This window comes from Nelusetta ayraudi, unplaced genomic scaffold (assembly GCF_046127955.1).
Source record: "Nelusetta ayraudi isolate G7.1 ecotype Tasmania unplaced genomic scaffold, CSIRO-AGI_Nayr_v1 ptg000106l, whole genome shotgun sequence".
Lineage (NCBI taxonomy): Eukaryota > Metazoa > Chordata > Actinopteri > Tetraodontiformes > Monacanthidae > Nelusetta > Nelusetta ayraudi.
Genome location: NW_027466156.1, coordinates 15,727 through 39,187, shown reverse-complemented (window position 1 = coordinate 39,187; position 23,461 = coordinate 15,727). Strand labels below are relative to the sequence as shown.

Below are 23,461 nucleotides of genomic sequence, written 5' to 3'. Positions count from 1 at the left end.
TATGAATTGCATATATATATATATGGGTCCACTTTTCTGCTGCAGCTGGCCATTTTCATTTTACACCGTCCAAATTTACAGCTCAGGGCGCTGGGACGAATTGCAAATTGTGTGCAGATACAGGCCTACACTTCAAATAATTATGAGAAAAATCCAACGTAAAGAGAGCACTTCCATTAGGAAATACTCAACATGAAATTTCGTCTTCTACTGACACCTGCTGGTCAAATTGAATAGTTGCAAATATTGTGAAGTGTCATCTAATTCTAATCCTAAACAATATGGCCATTCCAAGTCAAGTATTAAGACAATTAATCAGGTTTGTACTGCTTGATTAAACACATTCATCCCGTTCCAGTGCACTAAAACCCACTTCCCTTCAGGACCGTGTCAGCGAAGCCAAAACTTCCTTGAGTGACGCTTTTTCCCAGCATGCAATGCGAGCTAGCGATTCACAATACTATTTCATCACAAACATGGATGTAAAAAATAAAAAGGGAAAAATGAAACTTCAGGAACACCAACCAATACAATGCAATACAAGCAGAACTGGGCCGAAGTTTTATATTAGGTACACCATAATACAGCCTTCTGGTGGACAAGCCATACTATTTAAGCCGTGTCCTCCTATGGTACTTCCGTGGGTGGAAGCTCATCGTGGAGCTCACGTGCTGGATGCTCGTCACTCCAACAATCGTTGCGGTTGAGTTCGCAAGTGAACAGTCGTAACAGAAGCAATAATGCGTTGCAAGTGGATGTGATGCTCACTGAACCCAATTCAGACAACTCTCCCTCCACTTTTCTTGTTTTGTATAAGCATTTAAAAAAAACAACATAATAATAATATGGATTTTGACCATGTATGTTTTGGAGTTTATTGAAAGAGGTTAATAATAAAAGAAAAATAATATATATATGTATATATGTGTATGTATATATATATATATATATATATATATATATATATATATATATATATATATATATATATATAGTGTGTAACTTTAACTAACTTATCTATTTCTATCCATCTATCAAACTTACTGTCTAGGGATCTTGATATTGTGTTGGCAGATGCATTATCACGTGTACATGTGGACTAGCTGCGAAATTCTTATTTCGGGGGAACTGAGGGTTTTCTTGTTTAGTTTTGTTTGTCGGTATGTTAATCGGGTTTGGTTCTTAAGGGAGGGGGTGTTATGACCCACGGGTGGGTCTAGGTGCCTCTATGTTTGTGTCTGTGTGTGTGTGTGAGAGTGGATGACGCCTTGCAGGTGCGGTCCTGGATGTCGGCTGCTGATTGGACGCGCCACGGCTGAGAAGGAGGAGCAGTTGAGCCAGCCTGATGGTCATCCCTCCTCCGCTCCCAAGTCTGCAGTTAGTCACTTCTGAAATGGTGTTAGAGCACGCAGCCGTAGGGGTGGGCTGCCATTTTCTTTGTCCCCTCTTTTCTCCTGTTTATTAAGTATGTAGGGAGGTTAGCCTTTCTGTATTTGGCTTCTCTTTCTTTCTTTAGTTAGTTCTTAAGGCGAGCTAGTTGGAGTTTGGTTTGTTATTTTGGCCTGGGCCCACCCTGAAGCCTTTGCTGCCCACCGGTTAAGTTGTTTTGTTTATTTCATTTACTGATTCATAAATGTTTTTGTTGAAAACCGCCAACTGCCGTGAGAAATTAATGAGCCTTGGGAGTGGGGGAAGGTGTCCCACACGTTACGTCTCGGTCCCCCTAGACGGGACGTAACACAGAGTTTTCACCATGACAGCAGGTTGAGCTCCTACCGTTTTACAAGTGACGTCGTCACGTTAGCCTGTTCCATCCCTGCTAAATTCTTTAAAGAACTACCGTTAGTAAACTTTTAAATTATAATACACTCTACACTAATTGTAATTTCCTGCCCGTGGTTCTATATTGCAACAGTTGACGGCTCATATCAGCAGATAAGCAGCAACAATCTGGGCATTGCGGGTGATTCATAAATATGTCATTTCTTATTAATTAGCCCATAAGTGTTGTACACCAGTGTGACACCAAATGCTTGTTGCTGACAGCAGTGAAGAAATGAGACTCTAGTGGTTCTGCACATTAGTATAAATAGAGTGATTCTCTATCATTACATGACAGGACGGCGGCACTCTGACAGATTCCATGAACCTGGACACTGATGATCCAGACTCCGGTCCAGATGAGCCAACAGGCCACAGTGGAAACGGGTCAGAGCATGGACTGGCTGCTGAAAGGATCCAGGTAGGTGGCGCTGTCATCCCAAGGTGTGTGGTGTGGAGGATCAGGGCCAAAGTTCCAGATGCTCACAGATGTGACTGTGGATTCAGGAGGAGTGTTTGAAGGCTGGACTCCCAACAGTGATTGGCTGCTGAGGACCTCTCAATCACAATCAGGTTTTTTAGTGGCTGTGAGATTGAAAGTGAGATTGCATTGTCCAGGTAGGAGGACAGCAGTCAGCCATGTTTCACCTCCAGTCAACACGCAGTGGTTCACATGAAGGTCCAAGAGGCCTACAGACCTACACTGAGTCTGGACGTGGCAGTACAGTTGGATCATTGTCTTTGTTGTGTTGTTTGGTCATTGTGATCCAATGTAATGTGAGAGAAGGACGAGTGCAGTTATACTGGAGTGAGTTATTTAGAGTGTAATAGAAGTTATAATGCAGAGTCTGTTTTTATGAAATGTTCTATCACCTGGCATCCATCCATCCATCCATCCATCTTCTACTGCCGTATCTGGAGTCAGGTCTCGGGGGCAGCAGCCTCAGCAGAGACCCCCAGACTTCCCTGGACCCAGTCACCTCCTCCAGCTCCTCCAGTGGGACCCCAAGGCTTCCCAGTCCAACCCAGAGACCTGGTCCCTCCAGCAGGGTCTCCTCCTGGTGGGACATGCCTGGAACACCTCCCCAGGGAGGCGTCCTAAACAAGACCCCGAGATGCTGGAACTCCTCCCCCTGAGGCAGGGCCTCCCCACCAACCCAGAGAGGGCAAACCACCTCATATCCAGCATTGATTTATCTGTTGGTGATTAATTATAATGTATCATTTATTTTATTTAAATTATATTTGAACTGAATTGGATTTGTTTGTAAAAGTGAGATTTATTTTCATTGATTCATGTGGTTTATGTTGAGACCTAGTGGAGAAGTGGGTATGGCCTACAGAAGGTTTGAGTACACAAGTTATTCAGATATGGAGAATCCCCATGGCAGGACTTCAGGAGATATATAATCAAAGTGTTAAAGCAGCAGAAATGAAATGTCAGTTGAGGTCAAGGTTACACAGGTCAGAGGTTGTGATGGCTTTTATTGTCAGAATATTGAATCATTGAAATATAATGTTTGAGCTCGTAACAAAGTTAGGATGATATAACATAATCACATAAAATAAATGATCTGGTTTCCTTCTGATTCATTGACGTCCTTCTGAAATCTCCACACAAACATCTGGCAAGCATCAAAACCATGAATTATTTTGAGGGAAACTTCTTTTGTCTTACTTATGATTCAATAATGATTTGAGTTCCCATCACAGGTGTTGTGAATCACTTTATCTTTTCCACATGATTTCCTTATTTAAGATCATGAAGCAGAAATAAAGTCTCTTGAAAAGTATTTTTCACCTCCAAAATGAAGATGTTATAGAACTCTGAAGTGAGAGCAGAGCAGTGTGTTGTTGATGTGTGGAACCTTCATGCTGAGATGTTCCAGCCGTGGATGATGAGAGCAGAAGCAGTGGTTGTGTTGCTGCTGCCTTCACTGAGCAGCTGCTCCAAGTCCTGCTTCTTCCACTGAGGATTCAGCTCCACCAGTGGCTTCTGGGACGTCTCTCCCAGTAACCACAGCAGCTTGTAGGGAGAAGCAGTCCGCCAGCCACCAGGCTGCACTGGGGTCAAAGGTCGTGACACACCCACACAGTGTTGGTGCGTGCAGCTTGCTGTTTGGCTCCACTGGTTGTAGTTCTGTCAGCCACCAGTAGATGGAGCTCTCCTCTTCACTCTCCTCATCCTCACCACCACCTGCAAAGATCAGAAGAGACAGCAGGAGTCAGGACTCACGGTCCTTGAACGCATCATCACAGAGACGTTGACTGTTGATGGAGATGATGGAGTGACTGGTGAGAAGAAGCAGACTCTCAGTCACATGTCAAGTGTGGAACATCAGAAGGTCATGTGACCATGGAGTGTAGGACTGATACTGAGGCCTGATGAAGATGAACTGATCAATAATTGGGTGGTGAACTGAGAGAAGAAGCAGTTTGGCAGCAGATGTTGGATGAATGAGGAGCAGCTGGACGTCACCATCCTCCTCTCACACTGTGACTGGGAACACTGGACCTCTGCTGTGGGATCAACTGGCTTTGGTGCTGGAACCATCATCCACTGGTTCCAAACCAGTACTAACCTCACACTCTCCAGTTGATGGTCACTGCTGTAGACAAGATCCATCAGTGGCTCCTTCACTGATGACTCCTTCAGGGGGTTCATATTCAGGCCCAGCTCTCTGAGGTGGGAGGGGTTGGACTTCAGAGCTGAGAGCAGCCAATCACAGCTGAGCTCTGACAAATTGCAGCCCCACAACCTGAACAGAGAATAAATGATGGAGTTTATAATGATAGAGAGTTTTTCCTGGGTGTCATCACTCTGAAAATCAAAGTGAAATGTCCACTTCAGCATCTGCAATCTGCAATCTGACCACTAGATGGGAGGATTTTACCCACTGTACCTTCAAGCCCAGTTTCATTCATTACTATCACAAACCAGTGTCTGCAAATTGAATTTCCAACAGCAGTGAAGTGAAAATCATGACGACAACAACAAGAGTGATAGAAGTTGTAGAGTGAAGAGGGTGAACTGACCTCAGAGTCTCCAGTTTACAGTCTGGACTCTGCAGAAAACCACTCAGCACCTTCACTGTTGAATCCAGAAGGCAGTTCCAACTCAGCTCCAGGTGTCTGAGTTGGGAGGGGTTGGACTTCAGAGCTGAGAGCAGCCAATCACAGCTGAGCTCTAACAAACTACATCTCCACAACCTGAATAGAGAAGAAATGATGGAGAGTTTTTCCAGGGTGTCATCACTCTGAAAATCAAAGTGAAATGTTGACTTCAGAATCTGACACTAAAGCAATCTGAAATCTGACCACTAGATGGTAGGATTTTACACACTGTACCTTTCCACCCAATTTCATATGCTTCAAACACAAAGCAGTGACTGCAAATTGAATTTCCAACAGCAGTGAAGTGAAAATCATGACAACAACAACAAGAGTGATAGAAGTTGTAGAGTGAAGAGGGTGAACTGACCTCAGAGTCTCCAGTTTACAGTCTGGACCCTGCAGAAAACCACTCAGCTCCTTCACTGTTGAATCCTGAAGGTGGTTCCAACTCAGGTCCAAGTGTCTGAGGTGGGAGGGGTTGGACTTCAGAGCTGAGAGCAGCCAATCACAGCTGAGCTTTGACAAACTGCACCTCCACAACCTGAATAAAGAAGAAATGAAGGAGAGTTTATAATGATGGAGAGTTTTTCCAGGGTGTCATCACTCTGAGAATCAAAGTCAAAAGTCGACTTTAGAATCTGACACTCAACAAAGGAGAGAGGGTGAGTGAATGAGCGCTGAAATCTGACCACCAGATGGCAGGATTTTACACTCTGTACCTTTAAACCAGGGGTGCTCACACTTTTTCAACATGCAAGCTACTTTTAAAATGACCAAGTCAAAAAGATCTACCTACTATACAATCGGTGTGTGTGTGTGTGTGTGAGTGTGTGTGTGTGTGTGTGTGTGTGTGTGTGTGTGTAACGCACATGTTTTGCTAGCAGCATCTCCCAGGATCTCTGGTGCTTCTGCTGTGCGTGACTTTGAAGCGTATTTTGCGAGCGAGGCGTCAAAACAAAATTCAGCACATCGGACATTATGACCAAGGGCCAATTCCAATTCCTCCCTTAACTCCTCAATCTCAACCCTCGCCCTTAACCCTCAATCTTTGGCCCTCAATCTTGGCCCTCAAAAATAAGTGTAAGGGCTTAGAAATGGGACACCCCTTAAGTGCAGTTACGTCTTCAGACTGTGGGGGGCTGCCGTACGCCAAAGCTAAGTCCAGTCTGTCAAGAAGACGACAACGACAAAGAAGAAGGAGAAGAAGAAAAAGACGATGAAAAAGAAGAAGTCCTCCGTCGCTACACAACGAGGTACACAAGTAACGTGAAGCCGGGACCGCCGGTCCGGCTGACAAACATCGTAAAGTAAAAAAAAATAAAAATGTTACGCAACAACGATGTCAATAATCCATAAAAAACTCTTAAACTAAGACAATAAAATGGTTTTGTAATATTTATATCTTTATGAACTAAGAAAATACTTCCATTTGTAGCTCGCTTTTTTGTCGCCATCTTTTTCGAAGATGTCTTGGCGAAAATACGCAATGCCTTCTGGGTAGCCCTCACTGCCAAGGGTGGTCCCGGAGAATCTCAATATTGAGGGTGATACAGCCCTTAATCTCCTCCCTCAACTGGACGTTCTTAGAATCGGGACAGCATTTGCACCTAGCAGGGAGCGCGCATTTTTGAGATTGAGGGTTGAGATTGAGGGTTAAGGGAGGAATTGGAATTCACCCCAAGATCAACCACAACCACCGTGTTTTCTAATCATTGACTTCCTGCCTGAACCATTCTACCTGCTGTAAGTGACGAGGACTCCACTCTTAAAGCTCTCTCTCTCTCTCTCTCTCTCGCTCTCTCTCTCTCTCTCTCTCCCTCTCTCTCTCTCTCCGACCTAATGGGCACCCCTGTTTCAAACCCAGTTTCACTCATTTCAAACACAAACCAGTGACTGCAAATTGAATTTCTAAAAGCAGTGAAGTGAAAATCATGACAACAATAACAAGAGTGATAGAAGTTGTAGAGTGAAGAGGGTGAACTGACCTCAGAGTCTCCAGTTTACAGTCTGGACTCTGCAGAAAACCACTCAGTTCCTTCACTGCTGAATCCTGCAGTTGGTTCTGACCCAGGTCCAGGTGTCTGAGGTGGAAGTCGTTGGACTTCAGAGCTGAGAGCAGCCAATCACAGCTGAGCTCTGACAACCTGCAGCCCTCCAACCTGAATAGAGAAGAAATGATGGAGAGTTTAGAATCAAAGTCAAATGTCAACTTTAGAATCTGACACTCAACAAAGGAGAGAGGGTGAGTGAATGAGCGCTGCAATCTGAAATCTGACCAGCAGATGGCAGGATTTTACACTCTGTACCTTTAAACCAGGGGTGCTCACACTTTTTCAACATGCAAGCTACTTTTAAAATGACCAAGTCAAAAAGATCTACCTACTATACAATCGGTGTGTGTGTGTGTGTGTGTGTGTGTGTGTGGAACGCAGATGTTTTGCTAGCAGCATCTCCCAGGATCTCCGGTGCTTCTGCTGTGCGTGACTTTGAAGCGTATTTTGCGAGTGAGGCGTCTCCGTCAGTTTACGCCAGGATTGCAGGCTCACGTGACAAGCACGGTAGTTTGGCGTGTATTTAAAGAAAACAACAGCCAAACTCTTTTTGCTGTCCCTGTCTGCTCTCATACAGAATGCAGGTATCTGAAGTATACATTGATTTTAACAATTATTATAGTTTCAGATTTAAAATGAAATCTGCTTTATGTCTCCTTTATTTGATCTGAGCGGTGCAGAAGCCGATTCGTCTCATTTACCTTTGACTGTAAAATCCAGCACATATAAAAACAAAATCCAGCACATCGTACATTATGACCAAGATCACTGAGTTCCTGCCTGAACCATTCTACCTGCTGGAAGTGACGAGGACTCCACACGATTGACCTAATGGACACCCCTGCTTCAAACCCAGTTCCACTCATTTCAAACACAAACCAGTGTCTGCAAATTGAATTTCCAACAGCAGTGAAGTGAAAATCATATTTTTGTTATATGTTTGTAACGATGGAATTTTACCAGGGTGTCATCACTCTGAACATCATAGTGAAACGTCGACTTCAGAATCTGCAACAAAAGCAGTCTGCAATCTGACCACTAGATGGGAGGATTTTACCCACTGTACCTTCAAGCCCAGTTTAGGGCGTGTTTTCATTGCCTCACCTCACCACGGTTCGCCTCGGTACGATTGCGTTTTCATTGGCTCTGTGATTACGAGACCGTGGGCGGAGTCGACACGGTAAAGCGGGACAATGTTTTCCCCAGCATCACTTCTGTGCGATACACAACAGCGCAGAGATGGACAAAGTAGAAGTTGTTTCATACCTGCTGCTCGGTCTGTGGTTGCTTTTCTGTTCAAGAAAGAACACTTTCCCTCACTGAAGTCACAGTTGATCATTTATGCAGCAACATTTATAATTTATTGTTTCGTTTTCCATGCGAGCAAATGTGTAGTTCAACCTTCATATTTTCACCAAAAGTAAACACGAGACGGATACAACGGGAAATAGCGTTTATTTAAAAACAAACAAACAGAAAAACAGACAGTAAACACGCCTCCTTATTTGAAATAGCTGCCCTAGCGAGCCAAGGACGACTTTGTTATATGCCGCGGTGTTTGAGGCTTCCTCGCGGCCAAGAGCCACGTCCTCTCGACGAATCAGTATTTCGTCTCTCCTCAAGACTCCTGGGGTTCCCTAGCTTACCGCGCCTCACGCAGGAGCAACTCGATTTATTTTCTTTACCGAGCGCTTCGCCATTTGCCGTTTTCGCGAATATGGTTGAACACACTCGCGACGTCGAGGGCATTCCCGGTTCGCCTGCCTCTCCCCAAAAGACGAAAGTAAACATGTATTGAAAAAGCTGTTTTCAAAAACTGTATACACATAAATGTATTTGTACAACACCAATAGTAGCTACTTGTATTCACGGTAAAATGTACCTGACACGGAAGTTCTGTGTCAAAGGAGTTGGCGTGGATGTCCGCTCTGACAGGGAACATCGACGCGGACACGGAGCCAATCCAGGGCCCTGCTCGTCGCTACGTCACCACTAAACTCGCTTCGTCTTGCTCGGACCCTGGGGGATTGAGGTACCAAAACAGCGCCCCCTACAACTGTGTAGTGGCCAGTGCAAACACCCTAACACCATACCATGGAGAGGCGAGGTGAGGCAATGAAAACACGCCCTTTCATTCATTATCAAAAAAAAAGTGTCTGCAAATTGAATTTCCAACAGCAGTGAAGTGAAAATCATGACAACAACAACAAGAGTGATAGAAGTTGTAGAGTGAAGAGGGTGAACTGACCTCAGAGTCTCCAGTTTACAGTCTGGACTCTGCAGAAAACCACTCAGCTCCTTCACTGATGAATCCTTAAGGTGGTTCCAACTCAGGTTCAGCTCTCTGAGGTGGGAGGGGTTGGACTTCAGAGCTGAGAGCAGCCAATCACGGCTGAGCTTTGTCAACCAGCAGTTCTCCAGCCTGAATAAAGAATCAATATTTGATTCCTTCCATGGTGTAAATGTCATATTCAGAGTCATTTCTCCCTGTTGATGATCCAGATGTGCAGCTGTTGGGATCACTGAGTCATTCCCTCAAACGACTCATTGTGCCAGTGGGTTGTCAACACAATAACAACAGCAGTGTGTCAGTCAGTGTGCAGCCAATCAGCAGTGAAGATGGAAAATAATCAGTGAGTCCTTTGTGTGCTTGTGGCTGTTTTCAGTCATCAGAGACTCGTTACAAGTCAAACACATTCAAAGGACAAGATGAAGAAATACTGCTGCACTATTAATCTGCCTCTAATATTTCTTCACAGGATCTTCTGCTCAGTCATGTGACCTTCATCACCAATCAACAACTTCCATTGAGCTCCAAAGTGACTGGAGACATTTTCCACACTTTCTTCCACCATCCAAAGTCTTTTCTGGCTGCAGATTGTTGACATGAAAATATCAACAACATCCACTTTGTCTAGATGAGTCTTTAATATCTGCTTCAAAGTCTTCACACTGAGCAGCGTTACACACCAGTTGTCATCTGCTGACACACACTGTCCACCAGTAGAAAGCAGGAACTGACCTGAGAACTTCCAGTCTGCAGTTTGGACTCTGCAGTCCAGCACAGAGCAGCTTCACTCCAGGATCCCTCAGGAAGTTCTCATTCAGGTCCAGCAGTGTGAGGTGGGAGGGGCTGGACTGCAGAGCTGAAGACACCACTGCACACTGAAGCTCTGAGAGTTCACTGGATGAGGGAGAGCAGAGAGAGAAGTTGTGGTCGACATGTGAGATTCTAAAGACAGTGAAAGTGAATCAAGACTCATTAATGTCTGATCATCATCATCATCATCATCATCATCATCACCATCATCATGTAAATGGAGGGAAGTCCCGCGGTGGTGCAGCATGTGTTTACATCTGTGGTGCGTGGTGCCGGGACACTGCAGTGGTATGCAAACGCTGTTCACCACTGGCACAGTTGATGATCATAAAGTGCCGTCCATTCTATCTGCCCTGGCAGTTTACTGCCATTTTGCTAGTTGCAGTTTACATCCCTCCCACCAACAACAGCAGTGAGAGGAACGCTGCACTCAATGAACTGTACCAGGCCATCAGTGATCAACAGACAGCAAACCCAAAAGCTTTACCATCCTCACTGGAGATTTTAGTCATGCTGACCTCAAGACTGTCCTTACAAAAGTCCAACGCTTTGTATGTGGAGGTGTTCCGAGGGAGGAGCAGGGCTCGTGCTCATGTGCGATCAATTCCACAAGGATTGGGACGCTCAAAGGAAATGGGTGTGCGTTTGTGCGTTCGCAACATTTTGAACATCCAGATTTTTTTGTTTCAGGATGAAATCCATGTACGTTTTTGTAAATGAAGCCCCAGGTCCTCAGTGTCTCCACTACAGTGTCCTCAGTGCAGCTTCACACTCCAGTGTATTCCAGCCACTGAGTGTCAACACGTCCTGTTGTGACTGACAGTGTTGCTCTGATCTGCTGCTTCAACTCAACATGATGCTCAGTTGTGTGTAAAGTCACTGCAGCTTGGAGCTCCACTGGATCAGAGATCCTTCACTGGCGTCTCTTCGGACTCCACTGCATCTTTGATGCAACTGCTGTTTTATTGTCTGCTGCCAAATGAAGGAAGGATGTGATGTGTTTGTGTGTTCACTGTGTTGATTGTGTTGATTTACTGTGTAGTTCCACAGTTTTCATTCATGTAGCCGCTCTTTACCTTTGACGCTCAGGTGTCTTCAATGTCCGTCCGTGTAGGGGAGGAAATATCTAGACACAAATAGGATTGTGTGTATTGGGGAGATGTGTAGGATCTCCCCAATACGTATTCCGTCGTTCCGGTGTCAAGGTGAGGATTTCAAAGTAAAATACATAATAATTAATTTAATCTGACTCCATTTGATAATAATAACTTTACTTTTATACATTGATTGAGAGAAAGACTTTATTAACAATTAAGAATATAGACTCAATAATAATAAACTTCTCGTGATCTGACATTCGTCTTCAGTTCAGGGATGGCTTCTATAAATTAACAAAACTATTCAGTTTGATCATTAAACATGGAAGAATAGCCTGATGTCTGGGTTGGAGTATTCAGAGGTTATTGAACATGATACCCAATCTTATCTGACCAACTCAGAGGTTAAGGGTTTGAATAATGTCCAGTGAAACTTACCATATAACTAAGGTCTTTGGGATTCTGATTAATCCCTATCTTAGTTCAGTGATGGCAGATATAGACAAAGCATTCAGTGACCTTCTTAACATAGAAGAACAGCCCAGACATCTAGGTTGAGATGTTCAGAGGTTTATATCTTCCAACTCAATAGTTAGAAAAACATGACACTCAATCTTTTCTATTCAACTCAGAGGTAAAGAGTACAAGCATTACTCAAATTAATTTACCATATAACTGAAGACTAAATCAATATCTGATGTCAGATTGCTCTCCACATAGAAACAAAAGTCTCAACAAGTTAATATTGAAGGGGAATGGATAACATACCAGTTTATTGCGATGTCCAGAGTAAAAATACAGCAAAAATGTAACAGACCGGTTGTGTAAAAATGATGGTAGAAAAAATCAAGAAGTCAAAGAAAAAGAAGAAGAAGAAGAGAGAGAGAGAGAGAGAGAGAGAGAGAGAGAGAGAGAGAGAAAAAGAGAGAGAGAGAGAGAGTGGGTCCCAGAAAAGGAGAGAGAAAAAAGAAGAGACCTTCAGATTCTTGTTCCTTCCCTTAAATATCCTCCCAGAACAGAGACGCTGCTAAAATGCATATTTAAAAGATTCAAATCAGATCAACTCTTCCTACTCGGGAACCTTTTGGTCATCAGGGGTAATTTTCCACAGCAACAATAGATCACCAAGACCTTCATACCTCTCGCACTGACACTCACAACATTTCAAAGGAAAGTTCTAAACAAAAGGCAGAGACAGTCCCTGAATGCAAATCCAACAAACACAAGGAGATACCTTTTGGCCCTCGGGGGTTCCTTTCCCGCGACATGTAAATCATGTAAGTTAATTACAATAGGTGAGATTGATACAGTTGTAACCCCTGTCTTTGAAGAACTTCCATTGTTAGAGAAAACACTTCAGGATGTGGATTTGACTGTCTTACAGTTTCCCCCTTTTGGCCCCTGAGAGCCATCTGGAAAAAACAAACATCAAAAGTAAAAATGAACACAGAATGAAACGATAGGGGTCAAGTTGAGAATTGACAGTCCTTCCCCACATCCATAGTAGTATCATCTCAGTCTTTGTAAATCTGGTAGTTGCAGGGGGCTGAGTACCAGGGCAAAGTGTGTGACTCAAGTGTTTGCATATTGAGCCAAGTGTGGATGGACTGGACAAGGTTTTCACTGTCCTCTTAGCTAACTGGCCTGCACCTGGGCTTCAGTGAGATGATAACCTGTGTTAAGAATCATCTCTTTAGCACAGTCCATGGTGTCTGTTGGAGCTTGGGTGCTTTCCACGTAGAAGATGTCCTCCCACCAGGGAGAGATGTCCAGGTTCAATGGTATTCTGCCCAAGATGTAGATTTGACCCATAGAAAAGTTTTCAGTGACCTCCGGGCAAAAACAGGTCAATCGCTCAAAAGAAAAAGAGTTCATTTCACGGGCGACGCACCACTGTGTGTGTGACACCTGGATGGTGTCTGCGTATCCACGTGAAAGGCTTTAAAGTGTTACAAGTACAGATGATACAACTGGGAATTTCATGACAACATGTGCGAGAAGTGAACCAGGTCTCAGTGTCTCTTACTGTCATATACCCCATGATGTGGTCCCATTTTATTACCTGATTTATATGGTGATGGAATTTGGAAAAACCTGTTCTGGGTGAATAAGTGGGAAAGTGACAAAGAACCCAATACAACCAATACATTAATTATTGGTAGACATTAATAAAGTACAATAAAAGTACAATGAAAATAAAAAGTAATTCTGAATAATTAACATCTTTCATTCTTTTTGGACGTGAACCATCAATGTAAATTCAGAGCATTAATCAAATCATTTAAGGCATGTGTGAGAGTCTTATGTAAACAGAATCTTTTGTCTAGTAGTTGTGAGTAAATCTTTTGCGAATGTTCTGCAAGCTATGTCACGTTCAATAAATCCGGTCGAATTGAAAAGGAAAAGGCTAACAGTTAAATGAACATGTCCCAGATTTAATTCAAGTTTTGTGCTGGTCTTCTGCGGAGCAAGTTTGGTTAAATAGTAAATCTGTATGAACTATGTGTCTAAAAATGATGTGGAGCTGTATGCATGCAGCTAAATGTAATTTTTGCTCTAGATCCTTCATGTTATAACACTTTTTAGGATCTAGTCCATGGTTCGGCTTTTAAAACATTAATTAAATAGAGCCAAATTTTGGAGTGAGGTGTGTCTTGGTGTTGACACTAAGTTGTAAGGTCGTGGAAATTTGTATATTATCTGTTATATTGAGAGTGGGGAGATGGGTGGTTCCCTCACTACAGCAAATTTTGTTGTTACAAAATTTTGTTCCGGTTCTAATCCGGGGGACCATTTGACTGACTGTTTTGAAAGAAGTGTAATGTGAGGTGTGTATGGCCCCATAGAATATTTCCATACCCATCTCCCACAGTTAAAACTATGGGTAAGTAGGTCTCGTTGACCCAGCTGGATACAGGTTGTTCTGGATGCTTTCTTGGCATCTGGAGTTCCTGGAATGGAAAAAGAAAACCTGCGAAATGGCTGCTCTTGACTGATTCGATTTGAAGCTGTGCTCCAAACAGAGAGATGATTTGGTTCGCTAAAGCCTGTGCCAATGTTCTTGCAGTGTTGTTGCAAGTGAATTTGTCAATTATGACGTGGCAAGAGCGGTACCCCCCTTTGGCACTGGGAAGTGGACCAACGAAATCTATCTGCAGTGTTCCCCACGGGTCTTTGGGTGGATTAGGCCTGCACAGTCTAGTGCAGCCAGGTTTTCCTGGGTTAAAGGTAGCACACACAAGGCAAGAAACACACCAACCGTCAACATCTCCAGCCATTGCTGGCCACCAGAATTGTTGTTTTAAGTCAATAGGTGTAGTCTGGATGGCTCTTGTAGCTGATGTATCAGACATTTCCAATGTCAAATCTGTGCAACGTATTGCTGCCTGCTTGGCTGACTGGTCAACAATGTTGTTTGGTTCATGTACATCTAGGTTTTTCTGCACATTTGCTCGGGTTTTGATCACAGACATGGAGTTTTGACACGCTTGGAATTCTTGATCAGAGGTGGTGATGGACATAATGCTTGCATGGTTTCTGAGCGATTGTTTCTTGTTCGTTTTCTCTGGAGCAATCTCAATTTGTTTTTCCAAACAGTGAATAATAAAGCCATGCTTTTCCATTATGTCCATGCCCAAAACAGTACCCTCGCTGTTTCCTGGTAAATACCAGAACGGCTCAGTTAGCACTATTGCACCCAAATCAAGTCGGACTGGTTTAGTAAGGGTCGCTGTCATTAGTGTGTCATCTATCCCTTTGATTTGAATGGTCTCGTCTGTCAGAGGTAACGGGATATTCGTGCAGGAGCAAGCAGCATCGGTGTCAATTAATATGTCGACTAATCGGCCTCCAAGATTAGATTTTACTATTATACGGTTGCTGCTGGAAACAATGCTCCCAATGGAGGCCACGCATCCCTATTTTTGGTCATTCATTCGTTCTAGATCATCGAGGATGTCTGTTTGAGAACTAATCGCCGTTGTCTGTCTGGTTTGAGAAGTTCTTGAATGGTTTCGCATAGATTTATGAGTTGTTTTCCTGAATTCACCATTCAGTTTGAAACAACGTTCAAGTTTATGGCCAGATCGATGACAATAGTCACAGATAATGACATTATTGTCTCTCTCGGCTACCCATTGAGTTGCCGCTACAGGGCATGGCTTTAGAAATTTTGATCGCTGCTCTATTTTTGTGGCCCATTCAACGAGTGCGTTGAATGTATTCTGAGGTGGGTCTCCACCCAGAGCCAACGCATTCTGAACAAGTGGTCCAGCATTATTGCGTAGCATCTGTAAGAGAATTTCGTGGTTACGATCGCATTCTTCTATCCCACTGTATTCTCTAAAAATCACCCACATACGCTCTGCAAAAGTCTCAAATGTTTCTCTACTTGATTGTTTAAGATCAAGGATTCTATGCCACTCGGCCTTTGGTGGTCCTCTCATCTGAAGCAAAACTTCTTTTATTCTATTATAAATGTCATCGTTAGTTTCACCGGGCTGTCTTTCAAGGATTGTTCCAGTTCTCAATTCTTGAGGAATTTTAGAGTGTAACTCTTCTGGAACTGTAAGCAAAACTATCTGCCACACATCGCGGGGCTCTAGATTGTAAACTAATGCTTGGAGCATTAGTTTGTCCCAGTAACTCTGGAACGGGCCGCGGCGGGGCATGATGCCGATAACCTCACGATGTTTTGAAGTTTCTTCACAAGACAATGCTCTGGTAATGGTGGTTACACCATTGTTCGCATCTGTAACTGTTTTGACGACTGAAACATTGACGGATTTTCTTGGAATTGTGTCTGTTTTGAGACGAGTTTTCATTCGGTTTCGATTGTTTTGCTTCGAGTGAGAGGTGCGCCGGCTGAGGGACGGATAGAGCGGGCTTTCTGCTGTTGCGAAAACTGCGGAGGTTGTCAGAATTTCATTGTCGGTGTCGACCTGAGTTACAGGGCACCCGGTGATGAGGGTAATATCCTCATCTTCACTGTCGTCTTGATCATAATTCTCAACACATTTGGAACTAATAACAGCCTGTTTTATAGCTGCAACTGGAAAGCCAGCATCGCCACAGTAGTCTTCCAGTTGGCAAGTGTAGCGTTTGTCTAAGTTCAGCTTTTGTTTAAGCTGTTTAGTTTCAGTCTCCATTGTTTCGATTTGTCTCGCCAAATTTATTTTTTCATAATCAAATGCATCAATTTGTGCGCGTAATTTTTTCGTTTCTTCGGAGCGTAATGTTTCAAAATCTCGGATGTTCTCTAAAGTGCGGCGACCTTCTGTTATGGTTTTTGAGTCGTTGCGCCGGAGTAAATAAACAATTGCGATAGGGAGATCGTGAAATTTGCCTTTAGATTTTAGTGCAACTCCCTTTGTGGAATACCAGTGAAGAATTTCACTGTTATCCCATTCTAAATCAACGCCGAGATCGCGCAGACGAATTAACGTTTTGTATAAACGTAAACCAGCCATGTCCATGATCTGCTCATCTATGCCTACACACTCCTGTCCTAGTGAGTTGCGAAATGAAACTTTTCCCCCCATCGGATTTCTACGATCTCCGATCTCACAATGGATATGTCGATCCGTTCTATATTATGTGTCTATATATGATGTGTGTTCAAACTTTCCCTCAGTCTTTATAACTGCCGTAAATTTGTACTTACCACAGAAACTGTAGGTATACACACAGGAATTCAAACCTCATTACTTAAACGTACCGGAATTGACTTCTCTCGCCTTCCTGCTTAATGCGATCGCGAGATCACGTCGGGGTCACCAAACTGTAGGGGAGGAAATATCTAGACACAAATAGTAATATCTCCCCAATACGTATTCCGTCGTTCCGGTGTCAAGGTGAGGATTTCAAAGTAAAATACATAATAATTAATTTAATCTGACTCCATTTGATAATAATAACTTTACTTTTATACATTGATTGAGAGAAAGACTTGATTAACAATTAAGAATATAGACTCAATAATAATAAACTTCTCGTGATCTGACATTCGTCTTCAGTTCAGGGATGGCTTCTATAAATTAACAAAACTATTCAGTTTGATCATTAAACATGGAAGAATAGCCTGATGTCTGGGTTGGAGTATTCAGAGGTTATTGAACATGATACCCAATCTTATCTGACCAACTCAGAGGTTAAGGGTTTGAATAATGTCCAGTGAAACTTACCATATAACTAAGGTCTTTGGGATTCTGATTAATCCCTATCTTAGTTCAGTGATGGCAGATATAGACAAAGCATTCAGTGACCTTCTTAACATAGAAGAACAGCCCAGACATCTAGGTTGAGATGTTCAGAGGTTTATATCTTCCAACTCAATAGTTAGAAAAACATGACACTCAATCTTTTCTATTCAACTCAGAGGTAAAGAGTACAAGCATTACTCGAATTAATTTACCATATAACTGAAGGCTTCAATGACACAGTGCTCGAGGAGGTCATCTAGTGCTCAATAAAATGAAGTGCAATAGAAACGTGTTCATTGTTTCATAGGTTGTTTGGGATTTGATTCGCCATGCATTCTTGTTGAACCGTACAACACTACATGGTTGTACGGTTCAATGCTGACACAATAAAATAAAAATGAAAAATAAAGTCAATGTCTCTTTTTTGGCACGACTGATTGTAGTAGACTATAGCTCTATACTTAGCCTGACAGTTTGTGCAATGAATTATATTATATCCTAAAACAAGACTAAATAGCCCATAGTTTAAAAATATGTTCAATAGTAAGTGTTCAGTGGGTGAGATGTCAAATGTGATCTATTTAAAATGTAGAATAGATGAGCTAAATAACACATATATAATACACGTTGATGGGAATTGAACCGTCGCCTCAGTCTTGCAAGTCCAAGATTGTCATAATGTACCACAAACCCAAATCACACTCCCTTTTTTCATCGAAGCTGTTTGAGTAGCGTTAGCACACCGTGATTCCTCATCAACTACAGGCCTACACTTCAAATAATTATGAGAAAAACCCAAGGTAAAGAGAGCACTTCCATTAGGAAATAGTCAACATGAAATTTCGTCTTCTACTGACACCTGCTGGTCAAATTGAATAGTTGCAAATATTGTGAAGAAGTTGTCATCTAATTCTAATCCGAAACAATATGGCCATTCGAAGTGAAGTATTAAGACAATTAATCAGGTTTGTACTGCTTGATTAAACACATTCATCCCGTTCCAGTGCACTAAAAACCACTTCCCTTCAGGACCGTGTCAGCGAAGCCAAAACTTCCTTGAGTGACGCTGTTTCCCAGCATGCAATGCGAGCTAGCGATTCATAATACTATTTCATCACAAACATGGATGTAAAAAATAAAAAGAGACGAAAAATGAAACTTCAGGAACACCAACCAATACATTGCAATACAAGCAGAACTGGGCCAAAGTTTTATATTATGTACACCATAATCCAGCCTTCTGGTGGACAAGCCATACTATTTAATCCGTGTCCTCTTTATGGCACTTCCGTGGGTGGAAGCTCGTCGTAGAGGTAACGTGCTGGTTGCGCGTCACTCCACCGATCACCTCGGGGAAGGGCGTTGCCCTTGCAGGGTACCTGATTCAGGTGAGTATATGGAAAATATAGGTCAATGTGGTCAGTCGTAACAAGAGAAGCTTGCTGGCAAAAATAATGCACTACAAGTGGATGTGACACTTTTTTTTTGTTTTGTATGAGCATTTAAAAAAAACAACAACATAATAATAATATGGATTTTGACCATGTATGTTTTCACTGTTAACCCGGATAAGTTGATTGTACTTAAACCACTTTCGTCAAGTGATTGCCTTGAACGATTTAAGTAATTGACAGCAGAGAAAATTATTTTGTTTGAGTTTACTCAACTTAAATGTGCAATAGTCAGAATTTAATATTTTAAAGTTATATATACTTAAATGGTTTAATTAAGTAACAATAGAAAAAAATTGTGGAGTCTACTCAAAACTAGTACAGTCATAACTTAATAAAATGAGTCAAATGAACTTAAAATTCTAGTTTTATCAAAACTAGGAATAGAATTTCAAAATATTATATTTTGGATAAGAAAGTTGCAATTTAATTCTTCTGTTGTCAATGACCACACAATGCACTTTATTTTATTTGTTTATTTTGCCTCACAACACGCAAGCATTAAGTTGGGCACATGTTGAAATGGCAGCTTTCTACCATGTATCCTGTGTTTTCAATGCAAGCTTCTTAAAAAAAATAAAAATAAGAAGAAGAATAAAAAAATATAACACTAACATGCTTGGTGTGCCACACAAAAATACAAGAAGAGTGGCATTAAGACCAACTTTGACTTTCTAACATGTGTCCAATAGAATTATTTCAGTAGAACACTAGATCTATTTTAAACTATAAATATCACATACTGAATGAGCAACTGAAAGAATATTTTCTCCATTGAGTGCAGTCTATTTGTGCAGCAATCAACATACAGAATTGTGCCATGAGCATGAATGTGTTTCACATTCCATGTTTTGAAAAACAACAACAAAAAACAAAACAAAATTCTTGCTACACAACAATATAAAGTGCATTAACAACAGCAGCATTGAGAAAAAACTATGCAGTGCGAACAGAGTGCATAAAAAAATTCGGACAGATATCACAAATTGTGGCATGAGCTTACACTGCAAGATCATTTTTCAGCCTCTGAACTTTGGGAGGTAGCTCACTTCGACCCAAGTTTAGCATCACCTGCTGAATGAAGACGAATGTGTTTTTAAAGCACTTTGGGTACTGCAGGTGGAGTGCATAAGTAAAGCCAAATAAGAGGCATTGCCTGAGGTAAGTTGGTGAGGGTGTCCATCACAACACTGCCCTCAAGGATGATCCCCACTTTTGTGGGGTTTAGTTGTGGCGATGCCGAGCTTCCTGGGTGTTCAGGGCTGGTGTCCTCATAGCACACAATTCCCACTGGAATGTCCAGGGAGTCATTCTATTGTAGAAGAAACAATACAAAAAGAGGATATTCTGGTTAACAGCAATTTATCTGTAATCAGTTGTGTGGTCTACATTAATATTGTGATTTTCATAATTCACAGTAATCTTGTTCTAGACAATGTTACGTGAACAAGCTATTTTTTGTCTGTTTGTGTATAGCTGTCCGTTGTGGTGTAGATCTCATGTCTTGACAGTAGGTGGTGTATTGGACAATTTGATATGTGAAAGGTACAAACAGAGAAATGGTTAATTATGTTTAGGGTGCTGACCATAGAGAAGCACGCATTCTTTTTTTTCTTTTTTTCCCCTCTGGCCTAATTTGAGCCGTTTTCTTTTTAATTTTATTTTTGGGTTAAGTGTGTGTTCGTCAATAAGGGAAAATAATAGAAATATATTAGAAATGTTTGGATTAATCCAATTTCCAGCATCAGCCCCTCAATGGATTAGATTTATGCAAGCCCTTTGAATTTTTGCATAATTTGCAGTCCAAACTGCAGCAATTAATTTACTCTTGCTAACAGAAGGAGACACATTATCTTGTTAAAATCAACTAAAGTTCAATGAAACATCTTCATTAATACTAATTATCACAACCCATCATCCCAAATAAGGTAAACATAGGAAAACAGAAAAACTGAGTCAAACAGCAATTACGTAACTTTACTCACCAAACTGCTCTTAAAAAACATGGATGGATCATCACCAAGAAAGATGGGAAGTCCTCTCAGGATAAGGCATCTCGTAGCTGTTGGCTCAGTGCTCTGCAAAGAGACATAAGACATGAACATTTATAACATCATATTTGTTCATATAGAAAATGACTACAAGGGAAGGTGGGGAAATTATTTCTTGGAATATGTATGCACTATTAACATCAATATCGTTAGAAGAAGAAAACAGAAATATGAACTCACCGCTGTCTGTTGTAGCAGGTCAGCTAACTGTTTGCCTATCCGACCTCCTGTCTTCCTCTTGAAGATGTCCATTAAGATTGGGCAAAAACCATCAAGAACACCAAAAAACTCTTCTTTAAGATTTCTACCAGCAACCCTGTTAAAAGTGGGTATAAACGTTTCATCAAAAGCACATATTTTTAAAATTCTTCACAAAACTCTGCAGCACACTGCAAAACTGTAGCGAACATATAGTAGCTAACAGTCGCTAGCTTTTCTGGGGGGAAAAACAAAAAACGCTGCAGTTGTTCAACGCTCAGAATCTGCTAAAGTCAACCTACCCACGTTCAAATACACGTTTCAAACAAGAGTAGTGCGTAGCCACCCTGTTAACATGGATTAAAATAATAATAACGTGTGGCCACGCATTACTACATCGTGCGCACGCATGCCCACAGGATAATAAACGCGTGCTCACGACATGGTGAATGCGTGCCCACGACATGGTGAATGCGTGCCCACGCGTTACTATCTCGTGGCCACGATATGGTTAATTTGTGCAGGTAGCGCGACGGTTGTATGCTGTTCCACAATGTTCCACAGAAAGAAAATGTAAAAGGAAACTCACCTTATTCCGGGAGAAAATGTTTTGCGAGGAAAACTTGCGAAGACAAAAAATACAGCGGGAAGACAAGGCGCAGCTCTCAAACGGACTCCAACAAGCCCAGACTTGTCTTGAGATTTGAGCCAATCACAACAGGGCACTACGTCACCTGAGGTAAAACTTGATAGTTCAAGTTTGTTAAACTTAGAAAAATGAGTACATTCAATGACTGGTCTCATATGCTCTTCATGTACTCATACTCTTTGAGTAAGGTGATAAAACTAATATTTTAAAGTGGTATTTACTCAATCTTTTTACATAGAATGAACTTTCGGGTTAACAGTGTTGGAGTTCATTGAAAGAGGTTAATATATATATATGTATATATATATATATATATATATATATATATATATATATACATATATATATATATATATATATATATATATATATATATATATATATATATATATATATATATATATATATATGTGTGCGTGTGTGTAACTTTAACTAACTTATCTATTTCTATCCATCTATCAAACTTACTATCTAGGGATCTATCTACTACTAACTCTCAAAAAACTAATGGACAACCAAGAGCAACAAAACCAACCTACTGCAATTTGTATATTTTAGTGTGTGTTTGTGTGTGTTTGTGTGTGTGGGGAGGGGGGGTTAAAATGAGCACAGTGATGGTTCCGCAGCATAAAGTGTATCTTCAGTCGTCGATTGTATGTGTGGGAGTCCCTCAGGTTCAGCCCAGCTGATTTAGTGTTCGGTGAGAGGACCCTTGCGTCTGTTAAGGGGTAAGTGGCTTTCCGATGTTAAACGAGTAGAGAATAATGTGTTAGATTACGTAATTTTTTTTCCGTGAACGCTTGCATCGTGCTTGTGAAACTGCTCACAAAACTCTTGTCGCCAGCCAGTCTAAAATGAAGCGGCAGTTTGACAAGAAAGCTGTGGCTCGAGTTTTTGAGACAGGCGTTGTGTGTTGGTATTGTTGCCGTTACCCGGTTCCGGTTTGCAGGCTGGTTTTTCTGGTCCGTATGTCGTGGAGCGCAAACTTTCCGATACAGATTATGTAGTGCACACTCCTGATAGAAAACGATCATCCCGCGTCTGCCACGTCAAAATGTTGAAAAGTTACGCCCGGTTCACACAGGACGCGGAAGCGACGCGAAGCGAAGCGCCGCGAAGGGAAGTGCTGCGAAGTGAAGCGCTGCGAATCGCCGAGCGCTTCCATTCAGCGCCCATGTTAATCAATCAGTGCGTTTACATGCAGAGCTTAATCGGACTAAGCAATCATTCGGTTTTCTCGTCCAATCGGAGTTCTCACCTTGGTCCCCGTATACATGCAGCTGAGAAATTCAAATTATTGACGGGAACGTGTCCTCCTCCCAACACTAGGGGGTGGAGTGAGTCTTTTCAGCCGGTCAGCTGCTTTCGGTTGACATATTAAATCTATTATGATATGGAACGATAGTTCATAATGTACGTGTTACTTGCTTTGCAGATAAGGTGTACCCTATTTCTTGTGCTCCTGGTTATTTTAAAAGGTAGACAAGAACGTTGTTTGCTGTTGGAGGGCTACAACAACACTTCGATGCTACGCTTTGTGCCGTCGCTACGGACCCCAAACTCTCGTTCTTGTTGGATTCGGGTTCGGAGCAGACTGGTGGGAGAGTTTGTGTACAGGTTTTGCAAAGGAACGATGTCTTCAGTTATACACACGCTCATTAAAGTGCCGACCGTGGAGGAAGCTGGTGCCGCTGCACGCCGTTTCCAGCAGAATAACAGCGAAATTACC

The 23,461-nt window shown here is 42.0% G+C and overlaps 1 pseudogene; it reads right to left on the bottom strand.

Annotated features, from left to right (window-relative positions):
- LOC142903137 (uncharacterized) overlaps positions 1 to 21,262 on the bottom strand; it is a 29,028-nt pseudogene extending 7,766 nt beyond the window's left edge.
- Positions 21,263 to 23,461: the final 2,199 nt, after the last annotated feature.